Source organism: Zonotrichia leucophrys, chromosome 2 (genome assembly GCF_028769735.1).
Source record: "Zonotrichia leucophrys gambelii isolate GWCS_2022_RI chromosome 2, RI_Zleu_2.0, whole genome shotgun sequence".
NCBI classification, from domain to species: Eukaryota; Metazoa; Chordata; class Aves; order Passeriformes; family Passerellidae; genus Zonotrichia; species Zonotrichia leucophrys.
The window spans coordinates 76,967,225-76,990,212 of NC_088171.1; the positions used below are offsets into that span (position 1 = coordinate 76,967,225).

At 37.8% G+C, this 22,988-nt stretch overlaps 1 protein-coding gene across 4 annotated transcripts in view; it reads left to right on the top strand.

The window, feature by feature from the left end:
* Positions 1 to 22,988, top strand: part of CDH18 (cadherin 18) — a 495,321-nt gene that overhangs the window by 98,660 nt on the left and 373,673 nt on the right. For all 4 annotated transcript variants that reach the window (XM_064705466.1, XM_064705467.1, XM_064705474.1 and 1 more), the window contains exon 2: positions 9,832 to 9,926. The gene's annotated coding sequence lies outside the window, so the exon portion shown is untranslated. The remainder of the gene's footprint in view (positions 1 to 9,831; positions 9,927 to 22,988) is intronic.

Sequence of the window (22,988 nt, forward strand, 5' to 3'; positions counted from 1 at the left end):
TTTCCAATTAAAAAATCAATTGCCTTATCAAAGAAAACTATTGTGATAAAATAATAGAGTCTAGTTTGGGTTTATTAGTATAGTATTTATTTCAGAATTCTGAAACGACAAAAGGACAACCTTGATAATTTTAGTACTCATTTCATCTTGCAAAGTTCCTGCTGCTTCCTGCTACTAATAGTAGTCTGCTTCATTAATTGCATTCACACAGACCAGGTGCAATCTAGTTTCCAGAACACATAGATGGCTTTTAATTGGTACTCTACTGTCATTATTGATGAGGCTCAAGGTTTTGCTCTGAATCTTTTTGCCTTTATTTCAGCTGCAAAGTTTATCACTGTTTTTGAAAGTCCTTACATTAGACCTATGGTTTCTGATGCCAGAGATGATTTTTATTTTCAATTTTGATATACAGTTAAGCTGTAGTTCATTCAGTCTCTCTCTCTGTTGCTTGAGATCACAAAATCACAGAATCATTAGTGTTGGAAGGTACCTAATGTTGGAAGTCATCTAGTCCAAAGCATGTAGTCCAAAGCATCTGCCAAGGCAGGTTCACTTTGAGCAGGTGACAGATATTCCATTTGGAATATCTCAGGAGAGGGAGATTCCTCAGCCTCTCTGGGCTACCTGGCAGTACTTTGCCACCCCTCAGTATAAAGTCCCTCCTTGTGTTTATGGGGAACTTTTTGTGGTTTAGTTTATGGTCATTACCTCCTTGTCCTGTCACTGGACACACTAAAAATGTCTGGAACCATCCTTCTGCCACCCACTTTTGATGGATTTTTTATATGTTGATGAGATGTAAGGATGTTTGATTTAGACGCTAAGATTCTGTCCTTGACAACACCCTTCACAGTGCAAGTCCCTTCAAGCTTTCAAGGCAGCTGTGGAAGTATTTTCTATAATCAAGTTTTCCTTAGTGTCCTCTTCAAAACCATTTATGAAAAAATTTCCTACTGATTCAGTGATTTACAGGTAAATAAAATGTTAGCTGGTGTTTTCAGAGTTGAAGGAACTTTGTGATGCATTTCAAGAAATTCCATTTCCTGGGAAAGTTTAGTGTCAACTTACTGGAAAAATTTCAACTGTGCTGATTTTCAGTGTAACCATTTAAGCTGCAATCAAGTCTAAAGCCATCCTTGTGAGCTAACGAGTGCTGGGCCCAATGCTTGGGCCCTGCTTGCTTTGGCAAGATGACTTTGTGCAGTTGTCTCAGCCTCCAGGGTGTGAGGGGCTGCATCTGTGTGGAGCTACACTGCTTCCTCCACAATGCAGGAGGAAGGCATGGGAACACTCAGTCATCCAAATCAAAAGTGTGGCAAGGAAGGTTTCAACAATACAGCTGTTGGTAAAACCCTCTTTTTTTCCTTCTGAAGTTACTTTGATTCACTTGATTCTTCTGTCCATATGAACTGTTCTGAATTTCATAATCAATATTTTGAATGATCTCTTCTTATTTTATAGTAATTATTTATATTTGTTTTTAATTTTTAAAGTCATTTATTATTCAATAACTATTCTGTAGTAACACTGCAATTGCACCATGTTTTTTTTATATTCTTGCTTTGTTTCCTTCTTTCCTCCAATTCTGCCCCTCTGTGTGTTTGTCTTGCACTAATATTTAAAGCATTTATATTATATTGTCTAAGATTCTAGTATAAACTCTTGACATTATGTGTTTTTTTTTTCTTGATAATATCTTTTTTCTTAGAGATTCACTTGAATGCTTTCCCTGAGTGTACCAGTGGCCTAAATCCTTCTTTCTGTCCGACTAATTTGCTCTTCACCTCTGGCAGTTAATCCAGTTCTAGATCCATGTATTTTCCCATTAAGCTTGTTAAACTCCCTTTCTCCTTCTAGTGATTAAAATTTGATGTTCATATCATTTCAGATTCCAGAAAAAATTTATCTGTATTTGTTGATTTAATATTTTAACTACTCATACCTCTTTCATTCTTTGCAAGAATCTGTGTCTGGGAAATTCCCCTTTTTGTGATTACTTTCTGGTTTTGTGATGAATTTTAGATATTCTCCTATAGATTACAATTTTCTTCTTTATTATATAGTGTGCCTCATGTTTCTAGAAAGTACTAGAACACCGTCAAAGCTCACTTTTATTTCTTTAGCTCCTTCTTTAGGTATATAAAGTGATTTTTGATTTCAGTGCTGTACAGAATCACAGAATCATTAAGGCTGGAAAGGGATGCCAAGATCATCAAATCCAACCTTTGGCTGATCTGCAGTTTGTCAACTAGACCAAAGTACTACGTGCTGTGTCCAGTCATTTCTTTAACACTCCCAGGGTGGTGACTCCACCACCTCCCCTCTGGGCAGTCCATTCCAATGCTTAACAACCTGTTCCATGAAGAAATTCCTTCTGATTCCTAAGCTGTACCTCCTCTCCCAGAGCAACCTGAGTCTATGCCTTCTTATCCGGTCATTAGTTCTGTGGGAGAAAAGGCCAATCCCCACCCTGCCAGACAGCAACAGGGTCTCTTGTGAGCCTCCTTTTTTCCAGGATAAACAACCCCAGCTCCCTTAGCCTCTCCTCCTAATTTGCGTAAGAAATTGTTAGTAAGTTACTCTCTACACAAATTAGTCACTTAAGCAAAATGCTTGCCTATTCTGTGGTTATGCTATCACAGTGTTGAAAAATATAAACACACTGTTGTTTGTGTTATTAAAATAGGTCTATATTCCAGTTTACAGCACTTTTTTTTTTTTGCTTGTTTAATACACTTACAATTTAAAGGACAATTTAAAGCTGCTAGACATTTTTTTTCCCCATAAATTCCTAGTAGATCAAGTCCTCTTCTACTCTCTGGATTTATTCTGCAGATTGTCCAATTGTGACCTTTTAAACAGAACTTTTTTTGAGAATGCTGAGGAATCTGTCAACATCACCTTTCTGCATCTGTGTAAATGATTGTAAGTGATGTTCTTTTACACTATTCTGGTCCTGTGTTGGAGCCATTTTTTCCCAGCCTCTTTTGAGATAATTTCTTCCTTTCCTCTCCTCAGTTCCCAGATCCCGATCTGAAATAACACTATGAAAAAGCTGTTTTAATTGTATCCAGTATGTAAGCTCAGGTTTAATTCCATTCCTAAAAAATATTCATCAGGTTTCTACTGAAGGAGAATGTATGTATTGTAGACATATAGAAAGCCTGTTCTAACTTTTGCCATTTCCTCCATTTTTAGGGCCATATTTTTTGTCAGTCAGTCTTTTTTTCTGTTCTGATAAGACTTCTAGAACAATACTAAAAACAAACAAAACAACAACAACACATTCAGATATGTCAGCAAGCTTTCTAAGCACTGCTGTTTTGACCTGATCTGATTGTTGAGTTGTCAAATGCTCTCCACTGCACCATTTCTTCAATGTTTTAGACGTCAAGCAGAAAGTATTTCCCACACAAAAGAAGAGTTAAAAGCTAATGTGTGTAAAAATCCATTACGATTTTTACTTTAGAAAACCTTTAGCACTGAAGATTTGTAAGATGTCAGTAGATGCTTTGTAAGAAATGTTAATGCTAAAGACATACTAAGAATTCCTTCTTATACCCTGCAGATAGAGCAGCTTATACTGGCCTGTTCAGATTTCAAGTCCTAAAGAAAGACAGATACAAATGAGATCTGAGTTCTAATGTTGACTTAATAGATGACTCACTTTTGAGAAAGTAGAAACAAAAGCCTTAGCATAGAAATACTAGATACAGCTGTCAATAACTTCTCTTTTTTTTTGTCTGTACTGACTTTTTCATAGTTTCACATGAAAAAGAATTGAAATCAGAAGCGTTTGAAAACTTTTGTTGTATTAGTCAGAAGATGACACCTCTGCTTTCTATCAGATATCCTAATATGAACCTTATTTAAACATAAAACTTCTGAATCATCTGCTGTTGAATCCAAGTTCATCCCAAAGCTAATGCTGAGCATGTTAGCACCCTCTCTTGTATTAGGCATCCACACAGAATCATAGAGTTATTAAGGTTGGAAAATACCCTTAGGATCTGGCACTACTTTGTTCACCATTAAACCATCTCCCCAAATGCCACATCCACACATCATTTGAACACTTCCTGGCATGGTGACTCTACCTTCCTGGGCAGCCTATTCCTGCCAGGGCTTTTCCTGACCAATCTTTCAGAGAATAATTTTTTCCTAATATCTAATCTAAACCTCCCCTGGTGCAACTTGAGGCCATTTTCTCCAGATCCATCTACAAAGACACCCTACCCTCAAGCAGATCAACATTCCTGCCCAGCTTTGTCACAGACATCTTTTCATTAAAATCCTTTCATTAGGATTTTTTTCTGCTGAAACTGAAGTTTCAGCAACGAAGTGTAAACAATGGTTATCTGCTGCTGTGGAATGCAACAGGTGGATCCATGATTGGTCTCCTGTGGTTGTTTGGATTTTCTGACAACTCACGGCAGAGCTGGGTCATGCTCTCTGCCAAGAGACACATCTTTGTTATTCATCCTTTTCTATTCTATTCTTAGCTAGCCTTCTGAGAACTTTTCCTTTCTATTCTTCTTCTTCTTCTATAGTTATAATGTAGAATGTATATATATCATAAAATAATAAATCAAGCCTTCTGAACATGGAATCAACATTCTCGTCCCTCTCTTCACCTGCAACCCTTGTGACTATCGTCACACAACTTGGTGTCTGCAGACTGAGTGCACTCAATCTCCTTGTTCAGATCATCAATAAAGGTATTAAACAGAATTGGTCTGTGTACAGAGCCCTTGTGATCAACCACCAGCTGGATGCAACTCCATTCACCACTTCTCTCTGCTCCCAGTCATTCAGCCAGCTTTTTACCCAGGGATGAGTGGCCCTGTCCAAGCCACAAGTTTCTCAGAAGGACAGAATGAGACAGGTTGGAAGGGATCACAGTGGGTCCTATGGGATACAACTGCCCTGCTCAAGCAGTGTGATCCTAGACCACATTGCACAAGGTTGCATCCAGACTAATCTTGAGGATCTCCAGTGAGGGAGACTCCACCACCTCTCTGGGCTGTCTTCTCCTATGCACAGCCATCCCCACAATAAAGAAGGTCTTCCTCTCATCCACTGAAACTTCCTGTGCATCCATTTCTGCCTCTTGCCCTATTGCTTGGCCCCGCTGAGCAGAACCTGGCTCCATCCTCTTGGCATCCTCCCTTCAGGTACTTTTAGACATGTATATGGTCCCAGCTGGTTTTTCTTCTTGAGGCTAAACAGGCCTGATAGCCTCAGCCTTTCCTCACAACAGAGATGTTCCCATCTCTTAATCATCTTCACAGCCTTCTGCTGGACCTGCTCCAGGAGGCCCAGGTCTCGCTGGTACTGGGGAGCCCAGAACAGGGCACAGCACTCCAGAAGTGGCTTCACCAGGGCTGAGGAGAGATTCAGGATCACCTCCCTTGACCCATAATGCTATTCCTAATGCATCCCAGGATACCATTGGCCTTCTTGGCCATAAAGACACACTACTGGCTCATGGACAGTTTGTTGTTTATCAGAACTCCCAAGTTCTTCAGAGAGCTGCTTTCCAGCAGGTCAGGCCCCAGCCTGTCCTGGTCCATGTGTCCTCCAAGTGAGGGACCCTGCAATTGTTTTTGTTGAACTTCAGATAGTTCTTCTCTGTCCATGTCTCCAACTTGCAAGGTACGTCTGAAAAGCTCCACAGGACTCTGGGGTACTGGCCATTCCTCACAGGTTTCAAGGAGAATGTTGTGGGAGATAATTTTAAAGGCCTTACTAAAGTTCAGGTTCTCAGCATGCTTCAGTTTAGGCATGCCTGTACATGCCTTAGTGCATATGGAAACATTTGCTTCAAAACACAGTGGCAATCACATGAACTTATATGATCAAAACCTAAAAATCCTGATTTCCACTTGTGCTTTGTCTAATGCGAACAGGATAAAAATTATCCACATGAAATTCACTGGGAATTTGCCCATCCAGTTTCATGGAATTCAGAATTCAGCCAAAAAAAAAATCATAAAACAAGGAAAAGGAAAATATTTATCAATTCATTATTATCATCTCTTATAAGGAAATACAGACAGAGAGACAATACATGGCCTGGTGTGTGTGTACATTTTATTTGTATTAATATCAATGAAATTTGGAGGTTTTGTATACCAATGGGTTTCTCAAACCACTTGGTTGGCAGCAGATGGTTGAGCCCCTCAAAAAAATGGGGTTTTGAAAAATTCTAGAGATGGAGACTGTACAGGCTCTGTGGAGAGGTAATGGCTTAATTTTTACCTAATGACAATGACAGCACTGCATCATAGGGCCGTGTGGTTAGAAATTCAATTCATTTAGTGTAAATAAACTTTACAGACTGAAGTGTGCAACTGAAATTTGCTACATATTTTTTTATTACTTTAGTTTATTAACAATTTTGAGCATATCATATGGTGTTGCTTGATGAGGAATTTTACAAAACAACAAGGATTGCTTTGCTTGTGAGAGGTAAGAGTTGAGGTAATTTTTCTTTGAAAGTCTGGTAGGTGTTTTGCAGAACTAAAAAAAAATCTATTGTGTGTTCTTTAGTATTAATCTCACTTACTTTGAGAAGAATGTTAAATGATTCTGGAATATGAATTATCTGTAATTAAGCTGTCTTCTCTAGATAAATACCCCCTTTAATGTTAAGAACTCTAGAAGAAAAAGTATCTTCAAATATATAGCACTTCAAAGCAAATGAGGAGGGAGGAGTTACAAAATCTGTGGTTGTATACATCCTCTCAGGTCACCAGTCCTTTGGTGTATGCTACCCAACTCTGACATATCTAATATTATCTTTTTGTATCCCATGCTCTAAAGGGCAAGAACATCTCACCCTGAAGCTGGAGATTTGCATTCTTCACCAGGTTTGGCAGGCAGAGCTAGCAGAGCTAGCAGTAGGGCTCAGCATATTATTCAGTTGAGTAATCAAGGGGAAATTAGTCTGGGAAAGCATGCTTGCTGTGTTAATAATGTCCCTTAGTTTTGGTTGTTTTTTTTTTTTTTTTTGTGGTGGTGTTTTGGTTTTGGGGTTTTTTTGGGTTTTGGGGTTATTTTTTCCTGTTTTTCCTTTTTTTTTTTTTTCTATTGTCTCAAAATCAGGAGAATTTCACTGCCATTTTTTAATTTCCTCTTGAGAATCTGTGACAATCCACCTCCTGGAGTTGTCCTCTAAAAGGGACAGATATTCTTTCTAGTGATTTCATTTCACTGCTTTTGGCATACTCAGGACTCAACTCTGGTTTCAAAACATCACAGCATAGCTGAGCGGGATTTAGCTCCCTTAATGTCATGTTAGATGTCTTGTGATATTTACTCATGGCCAGATGACCACCTCAAAAGGTCAACTAGTAGAATCCACTTTTATATCTGACTGTCCCATTTGTATATCATTAGGCATCTATATTTAGCCAGTCTCACCTATAGTGTGTTCTCACTCTGAATGTTTGTCCAAAAGAAGTTGGTAGCTGACCACTAGTGTCCATTTGCCCTTTGAACCAAAACTTTGTAATTTCCAATATACCAAGAACTTTTTTTTCCCTATTATGATACATTTTAGTATTTATAATGCATATTAGGCTTATTTATAAGACCATTGAGCAGAATATTTGCAAACCCAGAAAAAAATAATGGACTCTGGCACATCATTACCAGTCTAATACCAGGTAAATTACACACCACATGAAAAGGAAGAAAGTTGGTTGTGAATTCCTAAAAATAGTGTAGAGCAGGAAGATAAACTCTTGGACAAATTTGGGATCTTAAGAAAGCACACTAATAAAAGTAAATAAATAAATACATCACAATGGCTTAATGTGTTGGGTTCTAGTCACTGTGAATGCTGTAGCTTAGAGGAAAAAAGCTCTAAAACTAATTAATAATGACAACAGTAATTGATGATTAGTATTGACAATTAAATTAATGTAAATAATATTAATATTAATAATAACTACAATGTATTATTTTCTTGAAATCACAATGGCAATCACATGAACTTAATATATTATTAATAATTATATGATGAATTATACCTATCTCAGTGTTTCAACAGAACCTCAATAGTTGTTAGAAATACATCAGGATCAAAGAACAACTCAGTGGTCATTCTTAATAGAATTATAATTCATAAAGATATCAATGACAGTTCCTGTAAGATTAACCCTAGCCAAATATTAATTATCCCAGTGAAATATTGAAAGAAACATTAAGAGAGAGATCAGTGGATGTAAGGCAGAAAATGATACAAAGGTTAAAACAGAATTTAGCAATGAACAAATTTTCAAATTCTGAAGAAGAGAATGTGGAAAAAACCCAGATAGGACTGCAAATCTTATAATACTTTAAAAGGAAAAATTAATCCAAACTGATATTTTTCTGTTGTATGAAGGAATTACAGACCCTTTTGCAATTAAGCCATGCCACTGGCAACACATTTCAGTTATAACCAAGTATCAGAAATCTTTTTCTGGGACAGTTGGCACTTTTACACTGTGCAATGCAGGTGCTGCTGGCTTTCTAGCTGTTACTATTCGTAGTTTCTCTGGGGTAACTACAGATTTCTGATACTTACCAGTTATATTACAAGGAGGCAAATGAGAGGAAGTAAAAGTGACATTATTGTGGAGCCATTTTTACAATTTCTGATGATACCTTGACCCAAACATTTGTTCACAGACTTTAGGGTATATTTGAAAACTTGTTTGTCAGTAGCAAGGTTTCTTGACTTGAAAACTGATATCTTGTTGGGGGGCAAAATAAAACACCTACGTATGAAACCAAGGGTTAGGCTTGCCTGTAGTTTTCCTATTTCTTATGAATGATTCATGAGTATTTTAAAGCAAGCACTGCATTTTAATAAAGCTAACAAAGGTTCCTGGTAAAGCAAGTTCACATATTTACTGGTACAATTTACAGTACAATTGGTAATTCTCTGTTTCACATGTTTTTTAAAACTGACTTGTCCTCCATATGAAGCAGATTGTTACAGTGTCGTAGATCCATAGACACTAAAGCTTATCAAGTGAAAAAAAAAAAAGGTAAGTTTATTTCAGTTCTTATATTGTATAACTAGATTCCAATTATGGATTCACACTAACTAGGAATGTACATACAGGACATTGGATATTCTGATAGGGTCCTTACATAAACAATGCCAAATAATTTCTTGGTGATTTAATACAACTTTATTTAACTTTTTCTTGTATGATGTATTCAGTATTATTGGCATCATGTACTGGGAGATTAATTAAGTGACGATAACTACGAAAACTGTTTAATGAGATTACATTGATACAGGGCATATTTGAGGAGCTCTGGTAAGCAACATATATAAATGAAGAAAAAGAATCTTTATAACAGATTTAGTTCTAAATTTTTCCAAAATCAGGACTAGATTATTTTTATTGTTTGAGTACTTTTAGTGATTTCTGAAGTTTCAGAAGCAATGCCTCTTTATTTCTCTAAGAGAAAAATTAATTTTATTGTACTCAAAAGGTTTTCAAATTAACTCATTTTCTGGTATTTGGCATGAAATATGAATTTGCGTGTTATTTCCTAGCTACTTACAAACCTTGAAAATACTGCTGCTGTACATTTAATTATTTCAATTAGAGTTCCAGTTTTGAACACCTACTTAAGAATAAAAATCCATGCATTACCGTAATTCAGACTCTATGGGTTTACCAGGATGCACATCTTAACATCTCTATGTTCTTCTGCAAAGGAAAGTCCAATGGCTATATTGTTTTCTGTTTGCTACAGTATATCATGCCAAGAAAAACAATATTTTCTGACCATGTTTAAAACTTTGTTGTTCTGTTTCAGTGAAAGCTACTGAATCAGGATTTTGGTGTTTTCAGTGGACGCTTGCAAGACTGTTTGGTGGAAAACAAATTTCTAAGGTCTTGGCTAGTCATCAAGTAAGTATCTTGTGTTTTCGTATATGTGTTTTGTTCATTCAAGTCCAATGAAGTGTTTGTGCTGTCTTAGGTAAATAACAAAAATTATTTCACCATAATTTTGATTTTCTTTTCTATAAACACATTTTTCTCTAATGTCTGATGCTCCTTTGCAGTCTATAACCATTTAAGTCAGTGTTTATAAGTATTTCAGCAAAAAAAAAAAAACTCAAAGGAACATTTTCTTGGTATTCTTTTCAGTATTTCTCCGAATGCTATTCAGTGATCCGTATGACTCCCAACTATGAAGCATAAGGAGAAGTAAGAATTAGTTGGATCATCTAAATATGTTGTGCTATTAGCCTGGTTAAAGTGGTCAAGAATGGTGTCTGGCAATCAATTACTAAAGTATATAAAGCCAGTTAAATGGTACTCAAACAGTCAGGTTCTATTATTATCATCCACCTGACTGACTTTTATATTGTCTCATTTTTCTTACTATATCACATACTTTGCTCTTCATACATATAGTCTTAATTATTTTTAATTCAATTAGATGAAGAGTAAGAGACTCAGGTAAGGCAGATCCTCTAATATCTTCTTATTCCTGTTGTCTGGCATAATGGGTTTTAATATCTATTCTTTCACTTAATTTCTAAACCTAAAGAAAAAAACTGGGTTGGTGGGAAAGCATTTTAAATAGGAAAGCTATAATAAAAACCACAAACTGTAAAACTACAAAATAGGGGAAAGCTAGCTGTAACATTTAAATTATACTTACATATTCTACTCAGATTACAGACTTAACCTTTTAAAAATTATGCTGATAAAGATTAGACAATTAATGCACTCTTTATGTCACTTCTCATCACAATGTAGTGATTTTGATTTTGATTTTTCTCAAAGAATGCATAAATGTTATTTTAATTTTCAGTTAAAAATTGCTTCAGTCTGAGTGTCAATGCTTGAACTTGTCTCAAAATTATGCATTTGAATCCATTTACAAAATATTCTGTGTTTTAAAAAATCATAGTCCATGAAAACCAGCAATGCTTATTTATTTATTTGCTCTTTGATGAAACAGAAAAATAAATTTTTTGTGATGGAAATAATTTCCAATTAGTCAGCTCAAAAACATAATCTTCTTTTACCACTTGGCTGTACAAAAATAAAGAAGTATTCGTCTATAAGGAACAAGAACCAAGTTTATTTATTTTAGGATTTGATAGCTCTGACTGACTGTGTCATTCATTGCTGCCTAACTTATAAAATAAGAAAGTGAGAATTATGTCCTCATTTTGATGCTCTTCTATGAATTTAACCTAACAAAAATAGATGTTGATTGAACTGGTTGAATTATGAGGAAGGATGATGAGACTCAAATGTTTAATTCAGTTAGCACTCATTGAAGGCAGTATCTAACCTAAAGTTGGGAAGCAAATTTTACCCTAAACTCAGTGAAAAAATAAAACAGGGTTCAAGTACTAGAAATCACAGAAATAAAACTTAAGTTTTTTAACCAGCTGACCTATCTAGAAAATTTTGCACAGCTAGTCTTGCCCTGGATTAATTTGGGATTCTTGAAATTTTTTACGTCTCTAAGGCTTTAAATGCTGTCTGAATGTATAGATTTAAAAGTTGCATTTTTTTTTTGCTTTGTAACAAGTTGATTCAATTTACATGTTCAGAATTATTATATTAGAGTGCACATCTGTGTCATTCAAAAGGTTACACAAAATGCTTACATATGCCCCATCTTCAAACATACAAAAAAAGGGAACATATTCAATCACACGCCTGCTCATAGACTGAGAAATTTAATATAGATAATATCAATTTTTTCTTACTATATCCCATTATTTTGTTCGTACTGTGTCTAAATAGCAGCAGTGTTCATTGTGTCAGTTATGTATGGCCAAATTAGAGAAGACTGTTTTAAGGATCTGAATGTTACAGGTGTCTTTTTCAATGTCATTGAATGTCAAGAAGTTTTTTTATACTCTTTTAAATGTTGAATATTTTTGGTTTGCTTTTGTATTTTCTTTTATCACATTAACATAAAAGTGAAAAATCTCTTATATGGAACAAAGCCAGTTGTTTTATTTTTTTTTCTGGTGTGCTAAAAAAGCAAGAGTGATTGATGACAGTGACTCATGGTTAAAGATGCAGCTGCTTGAGTGGTGTGACACTGGCATGATGTCTTTGAGTAGGTTAAAGTGTAACATAGAGAGGTGGAATAAAGGCATTCAGATATGAGGGACTCATCAGATGACACATTCCAAAATTCACGATCTCTTTGACTACTATTACAATGCTGTACATCTTCAAAACCTTTGAAGAGCTTTAGCTGAGCAGTTCCCTTTCATGTCAGCAGGAGACAAGCTTTGCTGTGATAAGATTTAGCTGGCTTCCTTTCACATACTTTTTTTACTGAGCAAAACAGACCCCGATCACTTTTATTATGATGTGCTATGTATTCTGAAAGTAAGTTTAGGCAAGTAGTAGATTAATTAAGTAATGAAGCATGTAATAAGTAATCAGTATAAGCTTTCATATTGTCTTAGCAGTCTCATTTTCATCTAAAAATTTCTTTCTCTGAATCCCTGAACACTTAATAAAAGTTTTCAATATATCTTGGATATTATTTTGTCTGTGGTCCATATTTTCTGTTCCTTTTACTTAGATGAAATAAGAAAATTTGGATTTGTAACCTTGAATTACTAGTTGCAAAAGCAACAAAACAACTTCCATCTGAGTTAGTGCTAAAATTTCTATTATTAATTTTAGTACAGAGTTTTACACATATGATACTCAGCGAACCAAAAATAGGTTGTAAATGCTCAGTAAACACCTGTCATAGTGTTTTTAGGAAATAAATAAATAATTCATCTCTCACAACTATTTGCTTTTTAGTAAAAACATTCTTACATTTCAATAAAAGATTATACTAAAACATGAGAAAATAAAGCATTAGCTGAACTACCGCAGTACTTGCAATTCCTGAACTTAAAGGAAAAGTAGTTGTTGGTCACCATGCACTCATTTGAAGGCAAATGGGCCATGAATGAAATGAGGACAACCTTTTATGTTGTAGGTTTCTTGTACCATCAGAAGAATTGTTATGGGAATAAGAAATGTTATATCACCTCTGTTTGAAGGACCTCCACTGGCAAGAAGGACGAGTTAGTCTGTAGACAGCTATCTTGGCTTTTTGGTATTGATTCAGATAATTTGAGATTCTTGAGGACATCTTGCCATGAACTGGTGCGTAGCTCAGCTGCTCTGATGCATCCTGAAGAAATGTGAATGGTCTAAAAAGCAAGAAGCATTTAAAAAATGCAATGGGTGAATTGTGAATACATGGAAGCACTTTTAATATGTGTTTTCAATTCAATTGAATTGTCACAGGAATGTCATAGGATGCTACATTAGGAACCAGTACCTTGTGTGTATGAAAACAAATGAGGCGAAGAATCTTATGTCTACAAATAAATATGTGTCTTTAAAAATTTAGTTCCACAGAAACATAGTGATGACTTGATTGAATGATATATGTAACAGAGACAGAAGACAATAATTCCTACCCAGACTGCATAACCAGTTTGCATTAAAGGAATGCAGGCAGAGATTTTCTAATTTGTTTCTTTCTGATGATGAACTGCAAGAGCCAGGAATAGTCCAAAACTCATCAGTTGACTTTGCAAAGTATATTAGCAAATGAACTTATGAAGAAAAGTAGTTAGTAGAAATGTATTTAAGCTTTGAAGAAATATACCCATTAACCTCTTTTCCAGTTGGTTAAAAAATAGGAAGACTTAACATAGTTTCTGATCAACATTTGGACCCTATGCTCTACTTTTTGGATATAATCTCTTCCACAGAAATAATGGATAGCAACTCTCATGCTTGGCATCCATGAAACTTTTCCGCTTTCTTAAGAATCATAATGAGAAATAATGAGTACAGTTTTGGATTTTGCCCATAAGCATTTATAAAGCAACTGACTAGGATGCTAAATGTTATCATTCGCAAACCTCTAGACATAAAAAAGGACAGAGTGAATTTTTCTTTTCACTAATTTTAAGATACAACAAGCAGGATATGCCTCTGTTCAAATTAAGGTGCAAACGAGACCATATGCCAAAGTCACCCATATGGAGTTTTTTAACAATAAATGTGAGATAGAGAGTCAGAAAGAACTATTAAAGGGAGAGGGAGAGGCAGAAGACCTGTCAGGGTGTGGGGGAGGGAGAGAGAGCAGAGGGAGAGCTGGACATGAGGCACAGAAGTGAGGAAAAGAGGGATGGGGAGAGAGAGGTGAGTGGTGTTCTCCATCACTTTGGGGCTCTTGGTGGTGAGACAGGGGACTCAGCTCAGCCTTCTGCTGGTAGGTTCTGTGCAGAAAGAGGTGCTGAGTCCACAGAATCCACCACTATCAAATCTTTTCACTATTTATAAATTTTAGCAAACAGGGAAAGCAATACTTCTTGGCTACATGTTACACAGTTTCCTTAATAACTTGTATTCTATCTTCTGTTGGTTAAATTATTCCCTCATTCCTTATGTAATTAATCTGCATGCTCGGTCTTTCTCTTCTTTTGAGTCAGTGGGTTTCTTGGGTTTCTTGGATTCAACCTGACTCAGTGGTTGCAATCTCCCGCTGCTGGAATTACCTTTTACTCAGCTGGAATTGATTTCAGGACAGTTGCTGAGGTGGTTTTTATAGTTTCTTTCTTATCTTGGGAGTTATGCCAAATATCCTTGTGGTCCCTCAATTTTGCATTCTCTGTACCCATTATCAATCACATATCCCTCTTTCCAAGCTTCATTAATCTCCCCCTCGGTCTGACATCATTGAATTTATCTTCTGAGCCCTTGTGCCACCTTTATACAGCCCAAGTTCCATGTATCCACAGAGGCCAGTGTGGGGGTCTGTTGTGGTCGTTGGTGGTGACAGATTCCATCTCTCCCATAACTTGGGGGAACCTTTGTTTGACCAATGACATGCATATGAGCAGTTGCTTCTTCTCACAGTCTCTCGGTGGGGGAATTTTGTCTGATTTCCTTGAACGGGATGAGCTAGCCAGATCTCTGCCGAGCCTCTGTCAGGCCTGGAATTGGCACTTTCCTATCATAAATTCCTCCTTTCTGTGCCCTTAACAGTGTTTGAGACAGGCAACTCTACCTTTTAGCTCCTATTGGTTAATAATTTTTTAAAAAGTAAATATCATTGCATTTCTTCACCATAAGGTGCATTCTTCAGATATTGCAATCTTTTTTGACCACTAAGGATGTGCTGCTTAGATTGGGGGTTGGCTTGTTCAGGGTTAGATTTTTGACTTAAACAGAAAAAAAAATAAAAGTTTTATTTAGGAAAACACTTTCATGCTTTAACACATTCTGTAAAACCAATGTACAAGGACTGCTAGAATTGTAAATTGCAATAATATATACTGTAGTATTCTCTTCGACAGCATCATTCCTTCTTCCTTTAGAATGTACTGTGTTTAACCTTAAACTCCATCTGCACAGGAGCAGCCTCACCTTGAATAATATGTGCAGTTTATATTGAACTATTAGAGAATGTCCAATAGAGAGCAACAAGGATGCTGGAAGGCCTTGAGGGGAAGGCCTATGAGGGGTGGTTGAGGTCACTTGTTCTGTTCAACCTGGAAAAGAGGAGACTGAGGGGGGACCTCATTGCAGTCTGCAATTTTCTTTTGAGGGGAAGATGAAGAGAAGTCTTCACTCCAGTGACCAGTGATAGTACCTGAGGGAATGGCCTGAACTTGTGTCAGGGGAGGTTCAGGTTGGATATTAGCAGAGATTTCTTCACCCCAGAGGGTGTTTGGGCACTGGAACAGGCTGCCCAGGGAAGTGGTCACAGCACCACCCCTGACAGAGCTCAAGAAGCATTTGGACAATTCTCTCAGGCACATGGTGTCACTCTTGGGGCTGCTGCTGTGCAAGGCCGGGAGTTGGACTTGAATGGGGGCTCCTCCCAACCCAGCTTACTCTGTCATTCTGTGATATATGATTCTAAATATATGTAAAAGGAAAGGGATTTGAGGTATACATGTATAAGAACTAGAGAAGATTTTGGGTACAATATGAAGACAAACTGTGTGAGTGATTAATATTCAGTGAGGGCAATGAAAATTTAATTCAACTAATTTAGGTAACAGAGCATCTCATTTTCTTTTACACTCAGAGTATAAATGCTATTTTCATCTATATGGTGGTTCATATCAGCTAATTCCTGCATAACTACAGTTGCTGACAGTGAGTAAAACATTGTCTTTGCTCTTACAAGAACTCTTTGAAGCCCGCAGAGCGACACTGGCACAGATTGTTAGTAATAATTGAAATTACTTTTCTGAAAATAACTTATCTCTTCCTAACACACCTTATATTTCTGTCTGCTGTAATTTTCAGTCGTGTGTCCCTTTCTGAATGTATAAAGAAAGCCATAGTGAATAAGTATAGAGTGCAGGATTCATTAAAGATTGTTTGAACACTCTGCAGAGGATGTGCTGGGAAAAACACACAGAATGAATATTGATTTGCAATGTGTGTTGGGAGTGGGAAAATAATGCATTTCAGAAGAAGCTTACTTTTGATTATTTAAAACATTCCCTCTGTCTTTACTGACAAAAAATCTGTTTGAGCTATGTATTCCTGCAGGAATAGGAAGAATACTCTATATTTTTAAACAATTGTTAGAAATGGATTAGCGGGAATCTGTGTGCTTCTTAAAGCATGATAACTCTATTGACTTTTCAGCTAGAGGAAGCAGATTTATAGGGTTTTTGGGAGAGTTGTTTTGTTTGGTTTTTAAGTGAGGTTAAAAATGGAATGTTCTTGTTAGAATGTATAATCAAGAGAAGAGGAATTACAGCAGTTAAAAAAATAGGGGAGCAAAGTAAGTGAATAAGATACAAAGTCAGCTCCTGTAGTTTTTGTGTTTCTAAGGAATATCTGCCTCTTTTGATCTTACTTCCTCTAATGCCATGAGAAACATTAAAAAAAAATCACATAAGGATAAAATTTAATTTATTACTCCAAATTTAAGTCACGATATTTTTCATGCCATCTTTGTTCTTTCATGTTTTTTCTGGCCTTGTGAGTCTTTGTGTTCCAGGCAGAGTTTAACAGAATTTCAGGCAAAGAAGGGCCTCTGTTTTCCCTCCTAGCACTGATCCTGGCTCGGTCTTTTGGACAATCAGGAAGAGTCCAATGAGAGGAATGGAAGTGAGCTAGGTTGCTCTACCTGCCTGCTATTGAAAGAGAGCTATTCATTTCCACCAACTTATCATCATGGACTTTTTTTCAATGTTTATTCCTTTGGAAGGAGTACTTAGCTCAAGACATCATTGTAAAATTTTATTATTTCCTCAGGCTCTTCAAACAATTTTTACATAACTAGATGATACAGATGATTTGCACAGTACTGATTAATGGGAGACAGCTGACTATTTGCAGATTTTGTTTGTTATTAATTATGCACAGTCTTTATGATTAGATAATTATTTCAAACAAATTAAGTATCCCTTGATGGACTCCTAAGTTATATCTAGTTATGATAATTGCTGAAAATATTCTTGTGAGATTGTTACAGCTCACTGTGATATGTGCTTAGCCTTGTCTAAACATTGTGACAAGAAAATAAGTAATCCTTAGTAATATAAATATACATAAGTTCCAGTTTAGGACAAATTTGGGAGGAAACCTCTAAAGGGGTCCCAGTTGGTTCAGGAAAAATATTTCCTTGGTGAAAAAGTGGAGAAAACCTGTTTATTTAACAAGCAAAGTATTCACAAGAATAAAAAATTAATTGCATTAAACAATAAAACCTCTTGCTCTTTTGCAGAGATGGTACCCTCAGAAAGTCCTTTAATTGGGGTGTAGCTCGGCTCACCCAATCTCTTATCAGTCCCTACTGCGCTGAAAAATGCCATGTCCCAGGCCCCAGTGGGCCACAGCCGTGAGCTCACTGTGATTTTTTGGGTTTTGGTGCAGAACAGGACTGATCAGTTCCAAGAAAAAAGAAAAGCCGCAGTCCAGGGAACTTTTCTGCCTCATCTAGCTGAAAAAAATAACTAAAAACGAAGGAGAGCTCTCTCCTGCTGTTCATGCTGCAGGCAACACAGACTGTGAGAAGGAAAGCTAAAGATCTTATTTTTATGTTTTTGAATACAGCTGACAATCCACTGCTTCTCCTTCTCTCTCCCTTCACTCTCAGATCTAGTTTTAAAGATGCAAAACTTATTTCTGGGCTAAACAGATGAACGAGGATTCAATTCAGCATCATAAAGTCACCTCAGGACAACATATTAAAGATATTATGCTTCCAAAAGATAAATTGGTACCATCCAACATCTAGATACTGGATGAAGATTTGAAGAAATAATCTAACTTTTCTCTGTGGACAATAATTGCAACATATATCTAATGAAATCACTTTTCTGGTTTAGAATAAGAAGCAATCTGGTTCTTGAAAAGTTATGGGACAGAGGAAAAATGGATAGAAGTTCCAGAATTATTTGATTATGTTTGTACCCTTTTATTAAGAGACCTCATGGAAAATATTTTTTAAATGAGATGAGATTTACTGAGTGAGACTCACTCCAGGCTGCATGCCAAGCCTATGTGTATGAACAGTTCCTAAGCAGAGTCTTCTTGTGAAACTCATTGGATATATAATTTTCTTTAGAGCCCTGTTTCTCTGCGGAGACTGCCTTTTGAACACAACATTAAGGCTGTGACCTAATTTCAAACATATTTTCATTAGCCTTCTATATTTGGTTTCTCCCAAATGCATGTTAAAATGCTTTTTTTTCTCTGTGTTTTCAGTAGTATGCTTTAAGAGATGCTGTATGATATTGAGCATTAGGCAGTGGAGAATTTCAGCCTGAAGGGGAAGGGAGAACCCAAGACTTGTAGATATCAATAGCCAAAAAGCAATGGCAAAAGTCAGAGAGTCTACAAATACTTTAAAAGTTTTATTAATACATTATACACACAACATGGAAATTTGTATAAACCAGTCCCTTTTCTTATAGTATCAACCCAAAGCAGTGGAATCTTAAAAAGGAGTATGGTGAAAGAAAGAGAAAAGGGAGGGAGGGAGGGAGGGAGGGAGGGGAGGGGAGGGGGGGGGAGGGAGAGGGGAGGGGGGGGAGGGGAGGGGAGGGGAGGGGAGGGGAGGGGAGGGGAGGGGAGGGAGGGGGAGGGGAGGAGGGAGGAAGGAAGGAAGGAAGGAAGGAAGGAAGGAAGGAAGGAAGGAAGGAAGGAAGGAGAGGAAGGAAGGAAGGAAGGAAGGAAGAAGGAAGGAAGGAAGGAAGGAAGGAAGGAAGGAAGGAAGGAAGGAAGGAAGGAAGGAAGGAAGGAAGGAAGGAAGGAAGGAAGGAAGGAAGGAAGGAAGGAAGGAAGGAAGGAAGTGGAAGGAAGGAAGGAAGGGGAAGAAGGAAGGAAGGAAGGAAGGAAGGAAGTGGCGGAAGGAAGGAAGGAAGTGGGAAGTGGAAGGAAGGAAGTGGCGAAGGAAGGAAGGAAGGAAGTGGCGGAAGAAGGTGGCGAGGAAGGAAGGAAGTGGCGGAAGGAAGTGGCGGAAGGAAGTGGCGGAAGGAAGTGAAGGAAGGAAGGAAGGCGAAGGAAGTGGAAGGGAAGGAAGGAAGGAAGCGGAAGGAAGTGGGAAGGAAGTGGAAGGAAGGAAGGAAGGAAGGCGAAGAAGGAAGTGGCGGAAGGAGAAGGAAGTGCGGAAGGAAGGAAGTGGCAGGAAGGAAGTGCGGGAAGGAAGTGGCGGAAGGAAGAGTGGAGGAAGGAAGTGGCGGAAAGGAAGGAAAGTGGCGGAAGGAAGGAAGGAAGTGGCGAAGGAAGGAAGGAATGGCGGAAGGAAGGAAGGAAGTGGCGGAAGGAAGGAAGGAAGGAAGTGGCGAAGGAAGGAAGGAAGTGGCGGAGAAAAAAAGGAAGTGGCGGAAGGAAGGAAGGAAGTGGCGGAAGGGAAGGAAGGAAGGAAGGAAGTGGCGGAAGGAAGTGGGGGAAGGAAGTGGCGGAAGGAAGGAAGGAAGGAAGTGGCGGAAGGAAGGAAGGGAAATGGGGGAAGGAAGAAGGAAGGAAGGAAGGAAGGAAGGAAGGAAGGAAGGAAGAAGTGCGGAAGGAAGGAAGGAAGGGAAGGAAGGGAAGGAAGGAAGGAAGGAAGGAAGGAAGGAAGGAAGGAAGGAAGGAAGGAGGAAGGAAGGAAGGAAGGAAGGAAGGAAGGAAGAGAAGGAAGGAAGGAAGGAAGGAAGGAAGGAAGGAAGGAAGAAGGAAGGAAGGAGAAGGAAGGAAGAAGTGGGGAGAGGAAGGAAAGGAAGGAAGGAAGTGGGGAAGGAAGGAGGGAAGGAAGGAAGGAAGGAAGGAAGGAAGGAAGTGAAGGAAGGAAGGAAGTGGCGGAAAGAAGGAAGGAAGGAAGGAAGGAAGGGAAGGGGAAGGAAGGAGAAGGAAGGGGAAGGAAGGAAGTGGAAGGAAGGAAGGAAGGGGAAGGAAGGAAGGAAGAGGAGGAAGGAAGGAAGTGGCGGAAGGAAGGAAGTGGCGGAAGGAGGAAGTGGGAAGGAAGGAAGAATGGCGGAAGGAAGGAAGGAAGGGCGGAAGGAAGGAAGGAAGTGCGGAAGGAAGGAAGGAAGGAAGGAAGGAAGGAAGGAAGAAGAAGGAAGGAAGGAAGGAAGGAAGGAAGGAAGGAAGGGAAGGAAGGAAGGAGAGGAAGGAAGGAAGGAAGGAAGGAAGGAAGGAAGGAAGGCAAGGAAGGAAGGAAGGAAGGAAGGGAAGGAAGGAAGGGAAGGAAGTGCAGGAAGGAAGGAAGTGGCGGAAGGAAGGAGAAGGGGAAGGAAGTGGCGGAAGGAAGTGGCGGAAGAGGAAGGAAGGAAGTGCGAAGGAAGGAAGGAAGGAAGGAAGGGGAAGGAAGGGGGAAGGAAGTGGCGGAAGGAAGGAAGGAAGGAAGGAAGGAAGTGGCGAAGGAAGGAAGGAAGGAAGGAAGGAAGTGGCGAAGGAAGGAAGGAATGGGAAGGAAAGTGAAAGGAAGGAAGAAGGAAGGAAGAAGGAGGAAGGAAGGAAGGAAGGAAGGAAGGAAGAAGGAAGGAAGGAAGGAAGGAAAGGAGAAAGGAAGGAAGGAAGGAAGGAAGGAAGGAAGGAAGGAAGGAAGGAAGGAAGGAAGGAAGGAAGGAAGGAAGGAAGGAAGGAAGGAAGGAAGGAAGGAAGGAAGACTATAGCATTTTGTTTTCCATTTGCATGGTTGCATTTCATTTCATAAAGTGCTGTGTGGGATAGTGTCATTTTGGAAATGCAGATCTTCCCAAAACCTGTGAGCCCATTCTGACTCCCAGAATCAGAAATTGATTTCAATATTCTGTCACAGTATTAACATTAGTAATGCTTTCTTCTTCAGTGCTCTGAGAATAAGTTGCTTGGCTTTTGAATATAAAATGCAATAAGGATTGCATTGTAGGAACAGTGTTGAAGGCAGTATGTATTCTTAGGCAATGAAAATGTTGTGTCATCAAATCATGGTTGGAGAATCAATTCCCACAACACTATTTTAGCAGGTTTATTCATGTTTTTTTCCTAGCCATCACTGCTTTTACAATTTGGTTTTGCCTCAGTTGTGTATTCCTTCATTATCAAAAGGTAATTTAACCTCTTTTTTATTCTTTACAAAAAGAGAAGATTCAGTTTTGCCCCCTTAAGTTAATCACAGTTCAACTAATTCACTTCGTTCTCTGTTTTGCCTGGAAGGTATCAAGACAAAAGCCATGGAAATAGTTTAGAAGATTTGTCATCATCACCCTCTTACAGAATCAAACAGTTTACAGCAAAGAAAAAAAGTAATTTTGTATGTAAGGAAGAAAGGTACATGGCTCTCCCATAAGCTCCTTTTTTTACCATATACTCACTGAAACTTCAACTTTCCTCCTTGTAACTTCACTGGTGAATTCAGACCTATTGGTTTGTTAACACTGTAACCAAAATCTTCTCAGGCAGATCCCTGCTCATTTTGTTTTCCATAATTTTATTTTACTCAGCTTAGTCTGAGACCCTGCATTCAAAGGTGTTTGGGAATCTATTTGCTGGTCTAATTACACAGTATCTAATTATACTGATGTCTAATTACACAGATATGAAGCAGTTCAGAATATCAAATTCATTTATGGAAACACTGGTACTCATACAGTGTTTCTATAAATGAAGAATGTCCCTTATCTCTAGAAGACCGTCCCTTATCTCTAGAACAAAGTTTATTCTCCAATGTTATTTCCTGCCATAGAATTTTATTTGTGAAAATGTCCTATCATACTGATACTTTCTTATTTATATCTTTTCTCACCATAACTGGTTATTGTTATTCTCTACAGTGCCATTGCAACAAGACCTCCTGGTAGCAGGACTTTTGGTTCTCATTGCATGTTTTTCCACTTTTCAGAAATTGTTTTCTGAGACATACTTTCTCAGTCTGCTGAGGCCTTTATGTCAATGGTTTATAAGCAGAAAAAAGAAAAATTATTCTGGTAGAAGGGGAAAGCCTTGGCTTATTATTCCTGTTTCTTGCCATGAATACTCTAAGGAAAATTTCCAATTCACTTGTGAATGGGAACAGTGCCCACCTAGCAGATGGCTATGAGTGAAAGCATAGAGAAGACCATGACCACACATTAAATACATTTACTGAGGGCAGACTTCCCAGGCTAAAATTTCATGTATATGCAACTCTTGTGCCAGGGATTGGGAGGATATGCTACTCTTTGTCATTTCCTAAAGAAGCCTAACTTGGAGATATTACAACATTTTTCTGCATAAAGATCTGCATAAGAAGTCTTCCATGAAGAAAAAGGAAACATTTTATTTTTCATATAGGATTACCAACAGTTTTTAAATTTTCTTTGTAAAACTTCACATGAAAATTTTAAATAAAATCAAAGAGAAGTAAATGGTTTTTTTGAACAGAAGATGAATTATTAAATAAAATTAACACAGCTGTTTATCCCCAAATTATCATAGCATTAATATTAATTAAAAGTGACATGCATTAATTCCCCCCATTTTTAATTTTTTTTT